We start from the raw sequence: 18,030 nt of genomic DNA, 5'->3' as shown, positions 1-18,030 counted from the left end.
TTCGATCAGAGGCGCAGTTCTAATTTAGTTTCCGAAATTTCAATCGGACATAATTTAAATTTCGTTTTTGAAAATGCCCTCATAAGTGCAATTTTAAGTTAGTTTTCGAATATCCGATCAGACACAGAATTCAAGTTTCCCTTTTAAGAATTCGGTCTGAAGCGCAGTTCAAATTTAGTTTTTGAAATTGCGAGCATTGCATTAATACTTAAGAATTCCGTTAAAGAATGTCGAAATTTCTCTCTACCCCAAGCGAGCATTGCGAGCGGGCCACACTAGTATTCATAAACGAGTGTCCATTATAAAGAGCTGTGCACCCTATCATCTCGTGCACACCGCTGAATAGCCCGAGAATAAGTCTGGGAACATTACGAAGTGACCGTGAAACCGTCGTCAAGTGGAAAATCCAACAATCAAAGAGGATGTTAACAACAAAGGATACACTAATTTGATTGAGGTGCGACATGGCCACGACATCGAAAAACGACTTAAGGTTGTGAAATGGTAGTGGAAGATATTGTTTGAGAAGATAATATAGCTATCTTTTGTTTTTTTTTTTATCGGGCGAGTCTGCCAGTGTTCATGGGTTATCTGCTCCGTCGGGACGTCAAGGGAAAAGACTTCACAATGCGGCGGCTAAAAGACCTCTTTATTCAGGATTCTGCGGCTAAACCCCAACTTATGTCTCTCACTCTTTTGTCGAATATTCAGAGACAGTAGATACCAAACAGACTCACCGAAGAGGCGGGAGGTGGCGAACCCCTGACCAAAACGAGAGAGAGACAAGGAGAAGGGATGGTGAAGTTGGAGGGCGAAGCTTGGACTAGAGGGAAGTGGCGTTGACGTGGAGGTTGTAGCAGCTGGTCCTTTCGAAGAGGAGAGGAGGCGTGAAGCCGAGGCGGGACGCGGCGAGGTCGAACTCGAGAAGACGGTCCTCGAGCTGGAAGCCGCCGAGGACGATGGCGCTCCTCTCGTAGGGACCGCCAACAACCAGGGCGAGGCAGGAGACCCCCGCGCGCACCTCCACTACCAAGCTCTCTGCGTCCATGCGCCAGACAACCCGCTCGCCGTGCATGACCAGGTCGATCGGCGGCGTCGCCCGCCAGCTCTCGACCCTGGTCAAGTTGAAGCAGAACCCGAACGGCTGCACTGGCGGCACGGACCGGAGCTGGCCTTCCCTGGCGAAGGCCGCGGCCACGGCCCGGAAGATCGAGCCCTCCAGGACCGTGTAAGGCTCCACGGTGGAGATCCTCGTCCCTCCCCCGCCCGTCCTCTTGTTGAGCGTGAGGAGACCGGCGTTGAACCCGGACACGCGCTCCCCGTTGACCCGTAGCTCGGTCACGCCGACGAAGTGCTCGTCTGACGGCTGGCCCTGGAAGGAGGTCCTCAAGGCCACCGGGTTGGCCAGCAGCGGCGTGAAGGCCATGTCGGTGGCCGAGTCGAAGTCGGAGCGCAGGCGGTATGGCCCGCCGCCGAAGAAGACGGCGCCGGTGGTGCGGGAGAGGCAGACGGCGAAGCGGCGGCGGAGGCTGAACTTGGCGGCGAGCTGGGAGGGCAGGGCGACGATGTTCCGGCCGAGCCCGGCTATGCCCTTGGCCCCCCGGGCGAGCCCTTCGAGCAGGAAGGCCGGGCCGCAGCCGAAGAGGGTGCGCGCCGCGGTCGCCGGCGGCCCCGCGCGGGAGCCGTCGGTGGAGGCCACGACGAGGACGTCCTCGGCTACCTCGCCGCTGGACGTGGTCCGGATGAAGGGGTTGTCCGGGAGGAAGCCGCAGATGGTGTCGTTGATGCAACTGCCGGATCCGGAGAGGGCGCACTGGGCCGAGTTGCACCGCACCGGCCGGAACGAGGAGGAGACGAACCCGCGGTCGCAGTCGACCCAGAGAAAGGACCCGCCGAGGTCGATCACGGCCGGGACCGGCACGAGGGGGGTCCGCTGCCGGAGCTGAGCCACGTACTGGCCCCTGGCCGCGTCCTTGACCACCCCCACCACGAGGGCCTTGGGCCGCTTTGCGTCGGAGACGGCGAGGAGGACGAAGAGTAGCGAGAGACAGGCCAGGCGGCGCGGCCAGCCGGAGGGAGCCATCGACGTCGCTCTTCTGCTTCTCGGTTCAGCACATAGATCCTCCCCTTCTCCGTTGCGTATATATGAGATGAGGATTGTGGACGAATGAAGATAGAAATTAACGCTCTCACGGGCGTGGTGGTCCTTCGCCCCGGCGGCTAATGGCATCAGAGGACCTGTTGTTAAACTCTGCCTAGCTTCGATGTCTAATCGAGGTATGAATATTCATCCTTTGTGATCAATGTCAATGTCAATGTCAGTGTCAACAACATGAATTTGGTGCATATCATCGCAAACTTAAAAGCCCACGATGACTACTTAGTCCATCATCACAAAGGAAATTCCAACAGCTTTCCACTAATGTCCAAATCAGTCCAGAAGCAATCCTACAGAAGCAACGATAATGGGCGCCAAAATAAAAATTATCAAAAGCATCTGACTGAGCAGGATCACAGCATAAGATCTGAGAATTGGCGTGGATGGCAGGATAACTACCAGAAGTATCCAATTTTCTGATCTGGTGTTTTTTAAAAACACCAGATCAGAAAATTGGCGTGAACAGCAACAAAACACAAGCAGGGGAAGAGTAAGAAAACAATCTTATCAGATACGCTGCCAGATATGCTCTCAGTATGGGCATAGAGCTAAAGAATGCAAAGAGTTTATACGATTATCTTCAAGCACTCAACAAAATTGATCTGGTGGATACCCCCAAGCCTTCAATGCTGAAACACATGGTACCCTGATAGTGGAGCCACTCATCACGTCACTGCTGACTTGAGCAACATTCAACAACATCAAACCTATCAAGGAAACGATCAACTCCAAATAGGTGATGGAACAGGTTTGAATATTTTGCCTATCGGTAATTCTATAGTCACTACATCTGATAAATCTCTCTCTCTGAAAAGTATTTTGCATGTTCCATCTATAACCAAGAATTTATTAGCTATTCAAAAACTTACTTTGGATAATAACATTTTTGTTGAGTTTCATGACTCATTTGGTCTTGTGAAGGACAAAGCCACCAACAGAACTCTTCTCCAAGGAACAATTAGAAACAGGCTTTACTACCTGGACGAGCTAATTCTTAAATCAGTCTACATTGAAGAAAGAGTCTTTGAAGAATTATGGCATTTGAGATTGGGACATCCCTTGCTCAAAATTTTTAAACTTCTGATTCAAACATATGTATTGCCTGTTTTTCATTCCAAAGAATCATTCGTTTGTGATTCATGTCATATCTATAAATCTCACAAATTTCCTTTTTCACCAACTTTTCCTAAGTCCAACTATTGTCTTGAAATAGCCCATTCTGATTTATGGGGTCCATCCCCCATATTATCTCAGTCCGGCTATTCCTATTATGTCGTGTTTGTTGATGACTATTGTAAATCTACTTGGCTTTTTCCCTTAAAGAAGAAGAGTGATCTTCTTCTTGTTTTCGATAATTTTCAAAAACAAGTGGAAAAATGTTTTCAAAAAAAAATTAAATACATTCGATCTGATTGTGGAGGGGAGTTTCAATCACTCCATTCCTATCTCAAAACTCATGGAATTTTTCAGAGGGTGTCTTGTCCCCACACTCCCGAACAAAAACGGCACAGCCGAATAAAAACACTGACATTTAATTGAAACTGCTCTCTCTGTGCTTCATCAAGCCAAAATGCCTAAGAAATTTTGGGATGAAGCAGTTGTGACTGCAGCTTACCTCTTAAATCTTTAAACATTCCCATTTTAAGTAATAAATCTCCCTATGAAATCATGTTTCATCGCAAACCTGATTACAATATTCTCAAAATCTTTGGATGCTTGTAATACCATATACTCGTCCATATGCCAAAAACAAGCTGGAACCCAGGGCAGAGAAGTGTGTATTTCTTGGATACAGGGCCATATAAAGCGGATACAGATGCTTGTCACTCCACATAGGTAAACTCTTTTTCTGTTGCCATGTTTTTTTTATTGAAAATTCCTTTCCATTTTCACATCTGAATTCTAGTTTTGAAAATAATGGAACCCTTTGATCCGTCCACAGTTCAAACCTTCAAAATTTAGTCAATAGCACTCCTCTTGAAACTTCCGACACAGATGCAAACATGCCTGACACTCAACTTTCTAGTACAGACTTAGAGACAAACTCATTTGTCTCTAAGTAATTTTCTCCACTCAACTCTTCGACCTTCACAATCTACTAGAATCAGAAATTCCTATACTCAATACATTCGACTACTCCCCTGAGTTGGGTGAACTGTTAAAAATTAAAACTCTCACTGACATTTACCATCAAGACTTCTCATCCAACTGCCATCCACAACACCTGTCTTTAATAGTAGTTAGACATCCTCTGCCTCAATGTTTTACTACCTTACAAGCTCGCATGGAAGAACCTCAATTATACAGTATTGGATCCAAAAATATCAACTGGAAGCATGCTATGGAACAAGAAATGATGGCCTTACTACAAAACCAAACGTGGGAATTAGTTCTGAAAAAACCAAACCTTCATATCATCGGGTGTAAATGGGTTTATAGACTTAATTACAAACCCAATTGTGATATTGATAAGTACAAAGTGAGGCTTGTGGTAAAAGGGTATAACCAACAAGAAGGATTTGATGTTTTTCAAACGTTCAGCACTGTGATCAGACATACAACTATTGGACTCTTATTGTCCATAGCAATTAACAACAATTGGAGCATTCATCAAATTGATGTCTCCAATGCATTCTTGCATGGAGATTTAGATGAAATCATCTACATGGAACAACCAGCCAGATTCAAAGATTCTTAATTCCCTCATCATGTTTGTAAACTCAGAAAATCCATTTATGGTCTTAAACAGTCACCTAGAGCTTGGTTTAACAAGCTCATTCAATTTGTCAATACTCTTGATTTTGTTGGATCAAAAACTGACACATCGTTATTTTCCAAATTATCTTCTTCAAATCCAATTTTAAGTTTTCAAATTCCCCAAACTCTTGTCCAACAACTGCAACAAAATTTTGCAATTAAGGATTTAGGACCGGCGCATTACTTTCTTGGGATTGAACTAATCAAATATAACAATGGTTTTTCTATTATCACAATCTAAATATCTTCATCAGATTCTTCAAAACGCCAACATGGAAAATAGCAAGCCCTCATTAGCTCCATGCACTTTAACCAAAGCCTCCTCCTCTAGTGAACCTTTTTCTGATGCTACATTATACAGGAAAATAATCGGATCTCTTCAGTATCTTACGTTAACCAGACCTGATATCTATTTTGCTAATAATAAAGCCTGCCAGAAAATGCACTCTCCATCTCTAGACGATTGAAAATTTATAAAACACCTCCTTCGCTATCTCAAAGGTACTATCTTACATGGTCTCTATTTTCATAATCATCCCAATTTCTCTATAAGTGTCTTCAGTGATGCAGATCGGGCAGGCGATCAAAATGATCGACGCTCCATTGGAGGTTTCTTAGTCTTCCTTGGAAAAAATTTAATCTCCTGGAGTTCTAAAAAGCAGCAAACAGTCGTCCAGTAAGCACATAAGCTGAATATAAAGCTCTTGCGAATGAAGGTGCAGAAGTAATTTGGATTCAATCACTTCTCAAAGAGTTAAAACTCAATGACTCCCCACCTCCAACCTTGTGGTATGATAATGTCCAAGCAACATACAAATCCAGTCTTTCATGCAAGAATGAAGCACATCGAAATGGATTTCCATTTCGTCAGAGAACAAGTTGCACCCAAGTCTCTTATTATCAGATTCGTGAACAGTGAATGACAACTTGCAGACATTATCACAAAGCCATTGCCGTCTCCAAGATTTAACCTCCTTCGTGACAAGCTCAACATCTCGGAAGTTCTTCTTCACTTGGCGTTGAGCTTGAGGGGGGTGGGGTGTTAAGGAGCCAGCACCAAGTGCACCAACTCTCTCAGATCTGATGCCTGCTGAATAGGGATGAATCAAGAATAGCTAGTAATCAATTAAATAAATATACTCGTTAGAGAATTAGTGGCCTGGATCCAATATAGGTTTTTTAAAAATAGTTTATGCTTAAATATAAAGGGCCAGGATTAAATCTAGAGTGTTAGGATCAAATCATAGATAGATGGAGCACGAGATCGACCCAACAGTTGAGAGCAGTGCACCTAATTTTATTCAAACCATCAGTATCTAATCTCCGTTAGAACAGGAAAGACTGGTGCTCCGATCAACAATTATAATCGGTTCACCCACATCAGTTATCACGGTCGAGATCAGATCGACCTATTCAAAATATGTGACCGTTGTATCTGTTACAACGGTTATGAAAACTTACTATTTTACGATTATGGGATTACATTATAAATATCAAACTCATTTTATCAAAACATTTCGAGGAATACAATAATCTAATCCCCATCTCTCTTCTTGGTGTGTTCCTCTTCTTCTTCTTCATCTCTTCTCTCTCCATCTCTTCTCCTTCTATTCAATCTCTATTTAAGATTATTTTTAGAGACACTCTTATCGGAGGGTCAAGGTCTTTTACAATCCACAACGACAATCTGGTTAATCTACCCCGAGTGTGTGGTACTGTCCAGTGTTATCATCATTCCTGTAATGATTAAGGAACCTGCTATTCCTCCATCAATCAGAGCTTGTGGTATCTATGTCCTTACTGCCACGATCTCGCCACGTACTTCCTCCACAATCAAGCATCGGATAATACTTGGGTAGAGGACCCCGGCTATTATTCTATGTTATCTTTTCTCTGATTAATCCCCACCGCCATCCCATCCCCCCACCGTCTATATATCAGGTCCTGCCAAGATTGGTTCCTACCCGAGGTGTTGGACTCCATTTGCCATTGATCTGAAAAATCTAAATCAAGACATCATCCGACCTGTATGAAGGACTTGTGAACATCCTCTCTGACAATTCATACTGTGTTTGCCAAGGGATTCTTTAGCGCTTGAACTCCCAATCAACGTCGCTATCATCAACTAAAATTCATTCTGTTCTTCATCAACATTCATGATTCGACATTATTCGGGACTCGTTGCATGTCATAATTTATCTCCCTTTTAAATTCCAGATTAGTTGCGCCTTTCAGTGCCGAATTTCTTCAATTGCTCTTCTGCCATAGAACCGCTTATAGCATGATAATAGGTTTTAGCCACCATATTTGAAGAGTAGTTTTATTTTTCTTTGATGGTGTCAAATCAGTGTTGCTCACAGTGACGAAAGGGACCCACACGGATATTGAGCGCCCTCCACTCCCCCGGCCTTCAAGTCGATCACGCAGGTTATTTAGAAATTTGATAATGTCAAAACCCGTCACGTGTCATCCACTGATTACGCCACATATCAGCCGACACTCGCCATACTTCTTGTTATTTCTTAAACTATACTCATTAGTTTGCATCCTCATTTTGTGTTTTCTGAAAGATATTTCTTGTTGTCTAACATGATTCGAACGAATTGGACCGTCGTGTGACATCATATACAGTTGTACATTGATTATGACGAGTCTTCAAACATGACATTATAAACATTTTTAGTTTGGGGGCATCACAAAGTTTACGAAGATTGTTGAGTGTCAAGATGGGATCATCTACCGTTGGTATGTTAGGTGACAACTATAGGAAGACGATAAGATGAAGTACTTGGTTAGGGTAGTGAAATATTAAAGAAGATTTCTCTGATGAGTTTGAACGCATACAGATTAACTCAAATGACCATTTAGGGTCAAACAGTTGACCATACCCTATGTCGTCCTAGGAGCATCAAGTGGTTGAGAGACTAGACGTACACGGCAACCGATGATGAACGTGTTCCATGAGTGAGTCGATACATGTATTTTCCACATAAGGAGGTTTAGCTTAACATCCCATGGGTTGGAGACTCAACTGACCAATTGGGTTCAAATCAACGATATATTAATCAATCTATATGATGGTCTATTTCATGAATTGATTTTGAAGGCCAATAAAGGTTATTAGGCTGTTGGATTTATTAACTAGACCAATACATAGGCCTACGAGGTTGCATACAAATGGTTTTGTGGATCTCAAAAGATATGCTTTGAGCTTCTTTTATGAAAAACACCCATTTAGTATAACAATTCCTCCAAGAAAGAATTGTTATGGCCCTTTTTCTTCTTCTCCCTTCTCCCCTTAGGTCCTATCCACTCTCACTGTGATTGAGAGGGTGTAACGAAGGCAATAGATCATCAACAGATCTCCTCAAGGTAAAGGTAGAGATTTGGCATGCGATGTATCGTGTTGATACATCTGTAGGCTTCACACTTGTCTTGTCTCATTTGAGGGTCCAAGAAATCACAGATGTGATTTGTGCGTAAGTGATTCATTTTAATGTTTTATTGATGCCTTAGGTTTTCATCTAGATCATTTTGAGTCTTATACTCTAACTCATTTTGAGTCTATCTAGATCCAAGCAACCAAAACCCAACAGCTTTAGATAGTTTCTAACATGAAGTGAAAACACGATATCATATCTATGAAATTAAATAAAAATTAAATATATTTAAGAGATAGGATTTAGGTGGGACATTAGGTCATTTTAATAAATTTCTGAAGTTTGTGATTACATGGAAAAGTTAGAAATATTTTCATTTTTGACAATGAACCTAAATATAAATGCATAGAAAATTCATTACAAAGTATAAATATAGGAAGATAATGCATAAAATAATCACCTTAAAAACACATCAATTCTGATTCATGTCTTATCTTCAATATTTTTGGTTTCATCTTTTCTCACCATTAAATTAAAGAGTAAACAATTTTCGCAGCAAGTATTTCTAGATTTTATCAGCAGAAATTAAAAAGTAGTATAATATCTAAATATAAAATGAGATAATACTATTCAAAAATGGAATATCATACCACATATTTTACGCTATTTGATCTTTTTTTATATTTTACTAATCTCCTATATAATAACTATCTCTATAATTTTGAACTTTCTGTGGATCTAGTTGAAATACACTTCAGCATCAGATGCGTCAAACATTATTTCTCATGGTCAATGAAAATAAACCAAGATGAGCTGACAGACGTAATAATAAAAAATCAAAACACTAGGCTTTGAATTGTATATGCTTACACAAATTGTATTTAAGGAAATTAAACTATAATTAATGATAGTATCAATATTTAGTAGTAATATTATGGAATTAATGAGGATCATTTTACTTTAAACGGGTAATTACGTAAGTATCCAAATATCATTTACTTGTTATTCTACTATACTAACATATTGAGCTTTGCATGTCTTTGGTATAGGATAAGAGGGTGGTGGAGGAAAATTAAAGTAATATAACTTCAGGCTACTCCCTTGTTGATTTGTGGAAACTTTTTTCTTTTATTTAATCAAAATTGAAGTTAAAAATCTTTTAAGCTTCATGAAATTTGGTATTGCCAAATTACCTTAAATCTTGACACAGTAAATCATAATATATAGAGCGAGACATATATATCGAAGTAAAACCAGATAAAATTTATTATTTTATTTGAAGTGAATAGTTAATAGAGTGTGTGCAGAGTGTGATGTAGGACAACGTCAGGGACAAGGTCCTTCAAGCACCGAGGAGAATGGATTCGGTGTCGAGAGTGACGATGTCAGACGTCAACCCAGGGCAGTCATCCGACACGGAGATCCTACGATGAAAATCTACGATGCAATGCGCGTGTGTGGGTATCTAGTATGTGCGACAGCCAACAAGCAAATGGGGCATCAACATCTGTGACGTCGATGGAGTCGCCCCGAGACAGTTGGTTGACCTCCTGAACCTCGTCTGGGCGGGACGAAGATGCTACGGCGCCGAACGGGAAAGCTCATGCTGGGTAGTGCTCGCACGGACGGGCGGACTTGACTCGTACCAAACAAGAAAGCCGCTCGAGATGCGATAAGTTTTTGCTAAACCTTTTATGCTCACCGACGTCTAACCCGAGTGCGGTGGAAGCAATAGAGAGCGCACTGAAAGAAATAAGAGACGGGTCGGGACTGCATACCTCGTTGTCGTCCAGGGACGGGTCGTCTAAGTCTTGTGCGTTGGTCAGTTGTGGCATCATGGTGATGAGGGACGACGGCGGGCGAATGACGGCCCGATGCGTGGGCAGGCACCGGAGCGTCGCCAGATGCTGCGAGCACCTGATATGATCCTAGTGCGCGCGGCGCGGTGTGGGCGGTCGAGGGCAGCGCAGGTGAAGTACGCGGCATAGCGCGGGCGAGTGTGGCGGCCCGGGCGCTGGCAGGGCGTCGGCCGCTGCGATCAGCGGTAACGAGCGCGGGGACCTGGCGTGCGGCTCAGCGTGTGCGAGCCGGCTGGGCAGGCACGTGGGCGCGGGCTGAGTGGACGGCGTGGCGACTGGCGGCCTGCGAGGCAGCGACTGCTACGGCCCAAGGACGGCAGTAGCGGCAAACCGGCCCAAGGACGGGGTGCCACGCGGTGCCGTCGAAGATGGTGTGAGGCAGGACGGGCAGACGAGGGCGCAAGGCAGGTGACGCGAAGTCGTCGATGGTGGCGTGCACGCACTAACAATCGGCGCAGGTGCTCTTTAGCTGACCAAAGATGGCGTATCGGGGCGCGGAGCAACGAGGAGGCTAGGCATGGCCAGATGGGGCTCACAGTGGCGGCAGTGGGCGCGGTGCGACTGGCACGGCGCGGCGCGACTGCCACAGCGCGACGCAGCACGATGGCGTGGTAGGGTGCGGCAGGGCGCGACGTGGAGCAAGCGTGCGGGTGCGGCAAGAAGATGCGGCACAGCGGCACTGCACGGGTCATGGCAGGGTGGCACGGCGCCCCTGAAGCAAATCCGCAGTGGCGGCGCGGCGTGGCGCGGTAGGCGCAGCGTGGGCACGGTGGGCTTGCGCGCTGTGGCCGGCGGCGCAAGGCACGCTAGGGCGGCGCTGGCACGGTAGGGAGGCGCTCCGGCGGCGGCCTGAGATGGCGGCGCCAATAGGCGTCTCCTTCCCATTCTCTTCCTCTTCTTCTTCCTCTTTTCCTGTTCTCTTCCTTCTTCCCCTCTCCTTTCTTTAAGGACGATGCTTCTTTCTTCTTCAAAAAGTGAGGGTGCGTTCTAGGGCATCCATTCTTCCCTTATATAGGGGAACATGGGTGACCCTTAATCCTAAATTCCAATAACAAAGCACTAAGGGAGATGAAGAGGAAGGGGGGGACGAGACATGGGGGGGAGGCTCTTATAGGATGAACCTCCCTCACCACATATGACCATGACGGGGTTTAAAATGGCGAACAACGAAGATGAAAACCAAAACAATGAATGAAACAATAAACGTAAAAGTGAAGATACTGTGCACGTTACCAAGAATACTTGAATCCAGGCGTTTGTACCGTCACCTTGGCTTGCTGGGCGGGCTGAATGTGTACTGCTAGGGATGTCGGGGGTAACAGTGACATTTCCGAAGATGCTTCCTGGGCTACGGGTGGTGCTGCGCCATCAGAGTGTCATTCAAATCAAAACTGATTTCATATCATTTTAAGCTCCGTATTTTGTGTGGTATCACATTTTTATTTTAATACATGTAGTAATTTCAAAGAAAGTCGTTTACTATTATTCAAGAATAATAGGTTTAAAAGTTTTGACTTAAAGCTATATGTTGATGACAGTGAGAATATAAAGCTATATGTTTATGTTGAAGGATGCGAGTGATGTAGACAGACATCGTCGACATCCTGCGGCGGGAGTGGCCCGTTCGTCCTGTTCGGGGGCGTACATCTTGGACGGCACGTCCCGCTCTAGGGGTGCGGTGTCCCGGAAAGGTCCTGCGCGGAGGGTGTCACTATCTCCACAGGGTCTGCGCCCATGTGGTTGTCATCCAGGCCTTGGTAGTCCTGACGACCCGTGGGCGGGCAAATCCGCCGACCGAATGGCGAGACAACGGCGAATGGTACGACGGCTTACGGAAACCGAGGCAGCAATGGCGGCGGCTGAGGGCAGCGGTATGCAACGGCCAAAGGCGGCGGCGTGCAGCGGGCCGCGGGCGTGGATGGGCAGCGGCCAGAGGCGGCAGCGGCGTTGGCCACCGGAGGCAGCGTTGTGCGGCGGTCCGCTGGTTGGCGGACGGTGGCCGAGGACGGCAACATGCACGGCCGAGGGCGACGACGTGTGGCGGCCGAGGACGGCGGCGTGCGGTGGCCAAGGGCGGCGACGTGCGGCGGCCAAGGGCGGCGACGTGCTACGGCTGATGACGGCGACGAGCGCGGCCAAGGGTTCCATCGGCATAGCCCGACGGAGCAGGAGGGGGTGGGGCGGAACGGGACGGGCGGCCAATGTCGGCCTCGTTCCGTTCCGCCCTACTCTCACTCACCCTCTTTCTTTCTTCTTCTCACAAAAGAACGGGACGGGCTCTTTCTTTTTCCAAAAATTCAAAATAAACTATATATAGGCCTCACCGTCTTCTTCTCACCGTAGAGGTCCTATATATAGGCCTCGTGAGTTACAAAGGGAAAACCCTAAACTAAAACATGAAATTTGAACCTAAATTTGGGAAAATAAATACCTAGATAACTTGAGGGCTACGCCATCAGTGAGTTTCAAGAAGTATCTTTAATTCCTATCCTTTTCCTCTTTCTTAACGCTCTGATACTTAAATATTAGTCAAACTTAATTTTGGAGAATCTATTAAGCACCAAGAAGAGGTTTTCTAACTTCTTTCACCGTCTTTTCTTCCATCATTTTCCCATTTGTAACCCCCCAAAGATACCATAAATTTAATAATGCCGAATGAAATAAATTGATTTCTTTTGATTCATGCATAATCGAAATATAAGATTTATTCTCCAACACTTGGTGATCACCGTAGCCTTCATATTTTATCTGAAAATTGGAAAAACAATTCATTTAATTTTATAAAGTAATGAACAAAAACTCTCATATGAAAATTTTCGACCCCAAAATCAAAAGAATTTAGAAATTTCTCATTCATCCCTTCGAAGCTTGCTACATTGTCATTCTCAATTATCATGATTTAAATTCACTTGTATTCACCAATGCGGTAGTGATGAAGGTATATCATGTTCGTAAAATTTTACAAATCTTTTAACGCGTTGCCCAGATACATGTGAAATAAATGTCAGGACGAGAACTGTGAATCTTTCTCCCAATTTTTAACGCTCTAACTTTTAAAAGATAGTAAACCGCGATGCTGGGGAAATTGGTAAACGACAAGAAGACATTATTTGCATCCAGATATATCAGTCGAAGTATAAGAGCATTGTCACTGGAGGAACCCCATCGGCGATGTGTCAACGACCCGCTTCTCCGCACTAAAGATCAAAACAGTGACAGGGAACCTAGAGTAATCCCTCAGAGGATATCCTGCTAGTCATCACAAAGATTCTCTTGAAAAATAAAATGTCAGGTCGCGCTTTTCTGTGGTTGTTCTGATCAAGGAGAGGCACAAAGACTTCTATTTTTCCTGTAATAAAGAGAAAAATGCTTCATGGATGGCTTGGAGATAAGATCGAAAAGCTTTTCATGTCCATTAACAAGCAGAGGGAGATACATAAAAATAGATAGATGCGTGTGGTATATACATAGATCGATGGATCGATGGATCGATGTGGATTTCAAAGATAGAAAAGAGATCGACGAAAAAACAATTCCTGCTCTGTTTTCAAGTGGAGAAACATGGATCTTGGAAACAATGCTTTTTCCCTCTGTCCAGAAACTTCTAGGTTGAATTGAACAATCATGAGACAGAGATAGGACGATCGTATCTTTACATTATGTCAATATTCCGTGAAAAGCCCCTCCCTGGCACCTTGATTTGAGTCGCATTCGCACAAAGATATTCTTTGAATGTCTTGCTTACATTTAAGGGGGAAGTTGGGGCATTAGTGAGCGAAGTAGGTCATGGTCCACTCCCCTCTCACTTCTCCATTGTGGCCCAAATTCAAAATATCTCTTTTTTGGTAGGATAGCCCAACGGATTAGCTTTCAGAACCCATTGTTATCCAGCCTACAGATAACTCTACCATTTGTGTGAATAATGACACTCATCATTTAATCATATGACATAACTTTAATTATTTTCACGTTTATCATCTTATCAATCATGAAATAATGTGCAACTAATCATCATAAAAATGCCCAAGCACTAACCGTAGGAAACAGCATAGTCTAAAGACACTTAATTTATTTCAACTATGTAACATAATGGAACTCTCGAATTCAAATTCTCCCCCCTTAACTCATAAACCTTCACAATTTATTTATTCACCTCTTTAAAGCTATCTACTATTTGATCCTCATGATTTTAAATTTATTGTGTTCATCAGTGTGGTAGTAACAAAGGTAAATGATATTCATAAAGTTTAAAATTTTTAAAAGAATAACCAGATAAATGACAGGAAGATAAGTTTTACATTATTTTAGATATAAGTTACAATAAAAATATACATTACACTATGGTTCAGATTTATATGTTTGCCATACAGGAAAGTAGTGAAACTTATTAGAGAATAAATCTAAAATTAGCATTGCAAAATGATTTTAACAACTTTACAGACGAAGGCAAAAGTATACCAGCTTTAAAATTATGATTATCAAAGTATATATAGATATAATGTAAAAAATAATATAAATAAAGCAGTGCAATTATGAAACACCATCAAATTAATGCAGCTATTTGTATCTTAAAAAGAGATTGGCCTAGATAGTACTCTAGATAAAGTTACCGAATAAATAATATGACAGTTTTAGGAGTAATAAATGTTTCACAAAAAATACGATATTGCATACAAATATCTCACACTGTGTTTGGCTAGTATATTCAGCTTTAAACATAATACTTGAACGATTCATATACATTTCTTTCTGGGTCAAAAAGTAACGTTTGACATAACTTTGTGCTTTCTTTGATTTCAAATCTTTAGAACAACGGATATATGGTGGGAGCAAGAATAAATATAATAAAAAATAAGGACAGCTCCTGTATTCATGTCTTTTTATTATAAATAATTTTCTTCAAAGAGAAAATAAAAAGCCTTCACGAACCTAAAACAATATATGTTCTAAAGAAATGAATAAAAAAATATAAAAGTGTTACCTAGTTTCCAGTATGATGGGATAAAGAATATATTATTAGTATAAAATGGATTCATTGAAAAAACTATTTAAGGGGTATGATATTAGTTGGATATTAGCTCAGTTAAGATCATGGTTTCAAGGAACGTATGAAATGCTGTAAATGAAGATAAAAAAAATAAATGCATGTGTTAAAAATGCATTACAAAATATAAATATGGGTAGATCACACATAAAATCGTCAACATAAAAATATGTCACATCCAATTCATATCATTCATGCTTCATATTTTCTCAACCTTGAATGAATGAGTAAAAACTTTTCCTTTGTGAGCATTTCTAGAGTTATCAAATGATGTTTGAAAAGAAGCATAATATCTACAATTATAAATGTGATCAAATTATTACAAAAATGAAACATCATTGCACATATTATACGGTATTTGAGATTTTGTTTCATATTTTACTATTTTATAATGTAATATATGTAATTATAATGTAGAAATTTGGGTCAATCTAAGATAAAATTGTCTGTTTTGCGAGATCAATCAAATGAAAGTAATTAATCTGAAAAAAATAATAATCTTTTCAAATGCATAACTTACTAAACATTATAAGTAACAAAATTAAAATATAAATAATATAAGATTAATATTTATATTATTTATTATGCCGTTACTAAGGAACGTTTTGCTGCTCATAAATACTTAGTTAAGTATCCAAGTATCAGGTTGTATTTATTTAACTATACAAACATAGTCAGCTGTATCCATTTTAGTATATAATTAGTGTGAGGAAGAGAATAAAAATAACATAATTTCAGGTTATTCATTTGTTATTTATGGCCAAATCCACTTTTTCGTTATCAAAAATTGAAACTAATTTTTTATGTTCAATAACATTGGGTACTGCAGAAATAATTTAAAAGCTTCTCCTAACATCACTACATCTCCGTTTTACCAATATTTACTGAAAACCGTAAAATACACTTCATACACTTCATACACCTCATACACCTCATACACCTCACACCTCACACCTCACACCTTCATACACCTCATACACCTCATACACCTCACACCTCACACCTCACACCTCACAACTTCATACACCTTACACCTTACACCTTCATACACCTTACACCTTACACCTTCATACACCTTCATACACTTCACACCTTACACTTCACACTTCACACCTTACACTTCACACTTCACACTTCACTTTACTTCACACAATTCACTTCACACTTCACTTAACTTCACTTTACACACTTCACTTCACTTCACACACTTCACTTCACTTCACTTCACACTTCACTTCACTTCACTTCACACTTCACTTCACTTCACTTCACACTTCACACCTCACACCTCACACCTTACACCTTACACCTCACACCTCACACCTATAACTCAAACACACCTATTATAATAATACAGTATTGAAAAAAAGACACATAGTGACTCTTATTTCCTTTTTGGTGGAGTTTGTGACTCCCGTCGAGGGAGATACTATCTCTTGAAATCCAATCATACTTTTAACCTAAACCTTCTTTTGAAGCGAATTTCTTTAGTTCAAGAGTGATTAAGGAAGTGCTGTAAGGCTAGCAGACTGCAGTATGATGAGTTTATCCCTCTCTATAGTCATGTTCTTGTCACGAGCTGGACTCGAACCAGCATTTAGCTTTTCAACCCACCGATCGTGACTTTTGTTAACCCGCTTCGCCTAAATCTTCAACTAAAAAACTAATTAGAGTAGACTACATCCGGGGTGGCATGACCACAGGGATCTCCTTCTATCTTTTATTTTAGTAATGCACGCTGTAATTGTTACTTCTGTTTTCTATAAGTTTCTTAAATTGATTCCACTTCACAGCATTATAATGTTCATCAGAATCAATCACTTGGTTACCGCACACAGAATCAACATAGTTCTTGTAACACTTAATAAAGTGTGATACTACCATATTCCATTTCTTTTTATTTTTAGCTGGTGAAATGGTATTAAAGAAATCTTCAAGATAATCAGATGTTAACGGGATAGACTCATTACTTATTTTGTTTCCTTTTTCTGGAAGAATGAGATTTTGATTAATAAAATGATTAATTATTTTAAGTGGATGACCCATAGTAATAAAGACCTTGATATATATATCAGGTATTACTTTTACATAAGGTGGAGGAAAGAAAAAGATTGCAGTCAATTTGATAATAATCGAGTGACATTGCTTCTTCGGTCCGAACCAAGGAATCCGTTAGATATGATGCAAAATGGATCTTGTTCTATCGTTGATCAGAGATTTCTATATGAAAAATACGAATCGGAGTTTGAAGAAGGGGAAGGAGCCCTCGACCATAACAGATAGAGGAAGATTTATTAAATCACATAGTTTGGGCTCCTAGAATATGGCGCCCTTGTGGCAATCTATTTGATTGTATCGAAAGGACCAATGAATTGGGATTTCCATATTGGGCCAGGTCATTTCGGGGCAAACAGATCATTTTTCATAAAGAGAGTGAGCTTCAACAGAAGGATTCGGAGTTCTTGCAGAGTGGAACCATGCAGTACCAGACACAAGATAGATCTTCCAAAGAACAAGGCTTTTTTCGAATAAGCCAATTCATTTGGGACCCTGCGGATCCATTCTTTTTCCTATTCAAAGATCAGCCCTTTGTCTCTGTGTTTTCACGTCGAGAATTCTTTGCAGATGAAGAGATGTCAAAGGGGCTTATTACTTCCCAAAAAAATCCTCCTACATCTATATATAAACGCTGGTTCATCAAAAATACGCAAGAAAAGCACTTCGAATTGTTGATTCATCGCCAGAGATGGCTTAGAACCAATAGTTCATTATCTAATAGATCTTTCTGTTCTAATACTCTATCCGAGAGTTATCAGTATTTATCAAATCTGT

At 41.8% G+C, this 18,030-nt stretch overlaps 1 pseudogene; it reads right to left on the bottom strand.

Annotated features, from left to right (window-relative positions):
- Positions 1-459: 459 nt before the first annotated feature.
- Positions 460-2,320, bottom strand: LOC144711527 (putative aspartic proteinase GIP2 pseudogene; annotated as a pseudogene).
- Positions 2,321-18,030: the final 15,710 nt, after the last annotated feature.

The sequence above is a fragment of the Wolffia australiana genome, chromosome 1 (genome assembly GCF_029677425.1).
Source record: "Wolffia australiana isolate 7733 chromosome 1, ASM2967742v1".
NCBI classification, from domain to species: domain Eukaryota; kingdom Viridiplantae; phylum Streptophyta; class Magnoliopsida; order Alismatales; family Araceae; genus Wolffia; species Wolffia australiana.
The sequence above is the reverse complement of the archived record's forward strand: the minus strand, read 5'-3'. Positions and strand labels throughout refer to the sequence as shown.